The sequence below is a fragment of the Tupaia chinensis genome, unplaced genomic scaffold (assembly GCF_000334495.1).
Source record: "Tupaia chinensis unplaced genomic scaffold, TupChi_1.0 Scaffold000238_1, whole genome shotgun sequence".
Taxonomy (NCBI): domain Eukaryota; kingdom Metazoa; phylum Chordata; class Mammalia; order Scandentia; family Tupaiidae; genus Tupaia; species Tupaia belangeri.
Window position 1 is genome coordinate 5,085,146 of NW_006159716.1, and position 5,896 is coordinate 5,091,041.

Here is a 5,896-nt window from a genome sequence, read left to right on the forward strand (position 1 = left end):
AAAGCCAGAACTCTCTTCTATCCTCACTTTTACTGTACAGTCTCATCATTTATTTCATGCCTTTTTACCTTAAAATATTACTTATCTTCTTTCCCCTTTAAGCACCAGAATCTGTGGTTTTTAGGAAGAATTCTGACTTCTGTGTCTCTGGTGATTTAATTTGGCCAGACCTTCTTAAGCACTACAGAAGGATCAGGGTGGAAACCCAAGTTTAAGAACTAAAAGGCCTCCTAAAAATAGAATACAGCTCATCCATTTCAATTAAAATTTCCTGCATGTTTTCCAAGCATTTTGAACTCTTAAGAATTTTTAATAAGCTAGCTTATGAGTCTTATTGAAAAATAAATAAATTACACTTGTTTTCATTAAGAGAAGAGATATTTTTCCATTTTTGCTGGTATTGTTGAAGGAGGCGAAAAAGAGTCCAAAACTTGGCAAAGAGGAATGCATTATTAGTGACATATTGGTCACAGATGTGCTGGTAGAACTACATTTTCTTCCTTCGATTAGTATTTTAAGTGCCCACAAATTACATATGAAAGTTCAGATAACTTCCTTACAAAAAAGAACAGTGAAAAAATTATGGTATTTGCAAAACCTTCATTTTTAAGATATTCTAAATACATTTTCATAAATAGAGAAATGATACATATCCAGTTGCTAGTTATTCTTTTTAAAGGAAAAGTAGTGCTAGACATTGCCAACCTTCACTTATCAAGAGCTCCACATGCTTTAAACAAGTGAAGAGACCTGGAGATACTCTTCAGCAATACTTGGAAATTATTAAGATTCCCTTTCTATAGCAATGCTTAAGAAAATCAAAAGGGTGAAACTCAAGAGGCAGAAGGGAATTCTCTCTAGTAACTTTATGTTTCAGTCTATAAGCCTTGGAAGTAGAGTATGAGAAATTTGACCAATTTGTTCAGTTGCAGAAATTCTTAGAAGAACTTTAAAGGAAGTATTGACAAACCAACTCTGGAAATAGTTAGGATTCACCTGGGAGGAAATAATGTTGGCACCAGGCTGGCCATTAAGATGGTTGTTATTGGTGATTGTAACTCCAGATGTAAGGTTCTGACTGTAAGGATGTAATGGAAGAAAAAGCTATCTTGTAAAGGAAAAAGGATCATAAAACAGATTTAACAGGCATAAAAATAATAAAGGCAAACTAACTCTTTCCTATAAGACTTCTTGAGAATTTTTCACTCACCTTGATGAAAACAACTTGACAGGGGAATGACCTCTGAGAGGGATGGCACATGCCTCAATTTTCATCTTATATTGATGAGCTAAGCAGTTTAAAATGCCATGTAAATTGAAAGTGATATAAAAATAAACAAAAAAGGACTAGTGTGTTACCTACGTAAGAGACTGAATTATGACAGAAAAAAAATATAGCCTAGTTTACTGGTTTAGAGGTAGAAAGTTATTATCTATTTGCATTTTTAATTCATTAAGAATATACGTTTTAAAATGATTTAGGGATCTGATGATTACAATGACAGGTGGCATTAAATCAGGAGCTTATAATATATTTTTCAGACCTAAAGTTGTTTGATAATACTGTCAAGGGAATGTCAGTGTTTGATGCTAATCCAGTGCTGTCTGGCATCTTGTGTATTACTTGGTTTTATAAGTTCAAGACATCATACTATATAGCTTTTTAAAAGTGAGCCTGTAGGGAGTCCTCCATGGGAGCTGAGATACAGTGCTTTCAGGGAATAAAATAAATAAAGATGTTCTGCTGAGATGTCACCCTGCCTTCACGCACTGAGTGTCTAGACAGGTCTAAGTGAAACATACCCAAGTATCTGAATACCATTAAGGTCAACATATTCCTCAATTCCCACTAAATCTGTGACACAAAGAGAGAAAAACGGAATGGGAGAGAGTTTGCAGATCACCTCCTGTGTGCCTCTCTGATCATTCAGATTGTACTTCTAGAAATTAGAAAAAAATGAGATTTGATTGATATGCACTGCATCCATGCTGAAAAATAACATTTTGTACACTGTAAAGATGCCCTGTGATTAAATGTAAATTTATTAAGGTATAAAAATAAAAAAATACTTTTTCAAAAAAAAAAAAAAAAGAAAAAAATGAATAACCCATCAGGTGACTAGAAACCACCACAGAAGCACAAGAAATATGAGAAATCAAGAAAATACCTCTCCCCCAAAGGGAAGAGAATAACTCCTCTTCATCCACAGATAGTACAATGGAACTCACCGAAATGAATGAAAAAGAATTTAGAATATTAATAGTGACAAAGCTAAGAGAGGTGGAAGAGAAGAGAGACAATAACTCCAGAAGAAATGAGCTGTCGAGTTCCAGGAGGTTAGGAAATTCTTGCAAGAGCCAAAAGAGGAAATACACAGCATAAAAAAGAATCAGATGTAACTGTTGGAGATGAAGGCTATAATACAAGAAGTCAAAACCTCCCTTTATATTAAAAGCAAACTAGATCATATAGAAAATCACATCTCAGATATAGAAGACAGAACTGCTGGACTAGTAAAATCCACCACAAAGACAGAAAATAGCCCCCCAAAATGAGAATAATATATGGGAAATACTAGATACCACTCCACATCCAAACATCTGGATAATCAATATCCCAGAAGGTGAAGAGACTAATAAGGACATTGATAATCTATTCCATGAAATACAGAAAGAAAACATTCCAAACCTAGAGAGGCATTCAAAGATCCAGACCCAAGAAATACAAAGGACCCCAAATAAGATCAACCCAAGAAAATCGTCTCGGGGAACCAGCAGTTAGCGTAATGACTATGTCGCTGGACTCCCACGTAGTCGACCGCGGTTCACGTCCTGGACCCGGTGGCTTAAAACTCACGCCAGGTGTGTGTGCGTGCATGCCCAAGATCCTGAGAGGAGAATGGAGGAGAAGGGATTGCGGAGTGACTATCCCCCCTGGGGGGTGATTTCTCACTTTCTGTCTCTCTGTCTCTGTCTGGCGAACGCACGCGCCCTATAGAAAAAAAAAACCACAAAAAAAAAAAAAAAAAAAAAAAAGAGAAAATCGTCTCCAAGACACATTATAGCCAGATTGACCAAAACCACAAAGACAAAGAGAAGATACCAAGATTGGCAAGAGAGAAACGTCAAGTTACCTACAAAGGATATCCCATCCGGCTAACAGTGGACCTCTCATAGGAAACAATGTGAGCAACAAAAAAATAGGAAAATATACTCAAAGTATTGAGTGAAAAACACTTTCAACCAAGAATACTATATCCATCAGGATTATCCTTCATATGGGAAGAGAGGACAACATTCTCAGATAAAACAAAACCTGAAAGAATTTACCAATACCAGACCAGTTCTCCAAGAAGTTCTAAAGGGAGTGCTATCTCAGGAAAACTAAAGTCAGACACAGAAATAAGTGTTCTAAAATAACTAAGAAATTGGCCTGCTTAATGGTCAACAAGTCCAGAGTTGAACATTATCTTCCAGAATTTAAACAGAAAGATCAAACCACAACAGAAGATAGATTAAATACATGAGTCTGAACTGGTGAAATAGAATTTTACGACTTTTAACTAAAGCATTACTGATCTTCTTCTATACTTTGTTTTCCCGAGATAAGGATTTTTGTCTTCTCTTGAGTTGTGGACAAGTCCATGTACTTAGTATTTAAACAGACTCCTAATCTGTTTCCTGGCTTTACGTCTTAAGCAAATTTCTCTTAACATTTTTTTGATTTTGACTTATTAAAGCTGAAATTCCTTTTCTTGGAATTAAAAATATATATTGAACAGAATCAATCCAGGCACCTCCATGTCTGCCTCTCCTGGCCCTTCATGCAGTGTGCAAGTGTGCCACATATTGTTTTAACCCAGTTTTATTTTCCATGGCATTTTTTTTTCCTGTTTTCATTCTAGTTCTTTCTTTTTCTTGCTATTTCTGTTTTATCTTTTTCTTCCCATTTTCTCTATTTTTTCTATTTCTTTACTTTTTCTTCCTATTTCTGTTTTATACTTTTTCTTTTACCTTACTTTCCTATTTTATTGCTCAGCCCTTACCCACTGCCTAGAGAAGACTAGGTGCATTGTAACTAAACATCTGAACGTTGTGAGTTTTAGATAATTCTTTTACCCTCACTGTACTGGTTGTAAAGAGGGAAATTCTCCTTCATGAATCTGATTTCAAAATTCTTCCTATGATTCCCACACTAGAGGACACAATAGAAGGGAGAAAATAATACCAAATTACTTTACAGCAAGGGAAACATACAAGCTCACAGTTCAGAATCCTTCTCCAACAAATTATTCAAAAGTGAATACATTACCAAATGACTAAAATTTGGAGAAGAGCTTCAAGAATGAGAGAATGGGACCAGCAGTTAGCATAATGTCTATGTCGCTGAATTCCCATGTAGTTGACCGCAGTTCAAGTCCCGGACCTGGTGGCTTAAACTCACGCTGGGTGAGTGTGCATGCATGCCCAAAATCCAGAGAGGAGAATGGAGGAGAAGGGATTGCAGTGTAGCCATATCCCCTGGGGGGTGATTTCTCACTTTCTATTTCTCTGTCTCTCTCTGTCTTTCTTGAGAATGAGAAAATCAACTAATACATCTCCTGCAAGAGAACAATGTAACTTGTTTCCAAGTAGGGAAAAATGAGAGGATATTACTAAAATGTCAGAAAAAGAATTCAGAATATTTATGGTAACAAAACTCTATGAGATGCAAGAGAAAAGAGCTATTGAGCTCCTAGAGATGAGGAAGTCCTTCCACAATATGAAAAAAGAATTGGACACCATAAAAAACAATCAAACAGAACTGTTAGATATGAAGAGTGTAAAACAGGAAATCAAAAACTCCCTCAAAAGTATTTAAAGCAGGTTAGACCGTACAGAAGATCAAATCTCAAAAGTAGAAGACAAAACCTTTGACCTAGAAAAAATTATCAAAAATATTGAAAAAACAGCCAAGAAAACTGAGGGTAATATATGAGAAGTGGTAGATACCACGAAACACCCAAACATCCAAATAATTGGTATCCCTCATAAGGGCATTGATAATCTATTCCAGGAAATCCTGCAGGAAAACTTTCCAAACCTAGAGAGGCACTCAAAGATCCAATCCCAATAAATACAAAGGACCCCAAATAGAATCACCCAAGAAGATCTTCTCCAAGACACATTATAACCAGATTGACCAAAACCACAGACAAAGGCAAGATACTAAGACTGGCAAGAGAGAAACTTCAAGTCACCTACAAAGGCTATCCTTCATCATAAGGGAGATGTAGATCAAAAGCACAATGAAATACAACCTAACCCCAGTCATAATGGCAAAGATTAAAGAAAAATAAAAAAGAAAAAAAAAAAGATGGTAAGTACTGGTAGGGATGTGGTGAAAGGGGAATTCTCATACATTGTTGGTGGGAATGTAAATTAGTCCAGCCACTGTGGAGAACAACATGAAGGTTAATCAAGGACCTTCAAATAGAACTACCATATGATCCAGCAATTCCACTCCTAGGTATGTACCCAAAGGACAGGAAAACATTTAGTCGGTGAAGTGCTTGCATTGCTGTATTTATTGCTGCATTATTCACAATTGCTAAAACATGGAACCAACCCAAATGTCCACAAACAGATGAATGGATTGAGAAAGTGTGGCATATATACTCCATGGAATACTATTCAGCCATAAAAAAACAAGACCCTGGCATTTGATAGAAAGTGGACCAACATGGAAGATCTATTGCTGAGTGAAGAAAGTCAGGCTATGAAACAGAGACATTGTATGTCTTCACTTAACATATACCAACTGTCTACACTCTACAGTAGAGACTGAAAGATTGGAAGATATAAAAGCATTAAAAATTGTTATGGACACGGGACAAAGTAGAAGGAGATTGAGGGA

General features: G+C 36.1%; 1 protein-coding gene across 2 annotated transcripts in view; it reads left to right on the forward strand.

Annotated features, from left to right (window-relative positions):
• KIF6 (kinesin family member 6) overlaps window positions 1-5,896 on the forward strand; it is a 485,408-nt gene that overhangs the window by 128,533 nt on the left and 350,979 nt on the right. The window lies entirely within an intron of this gene.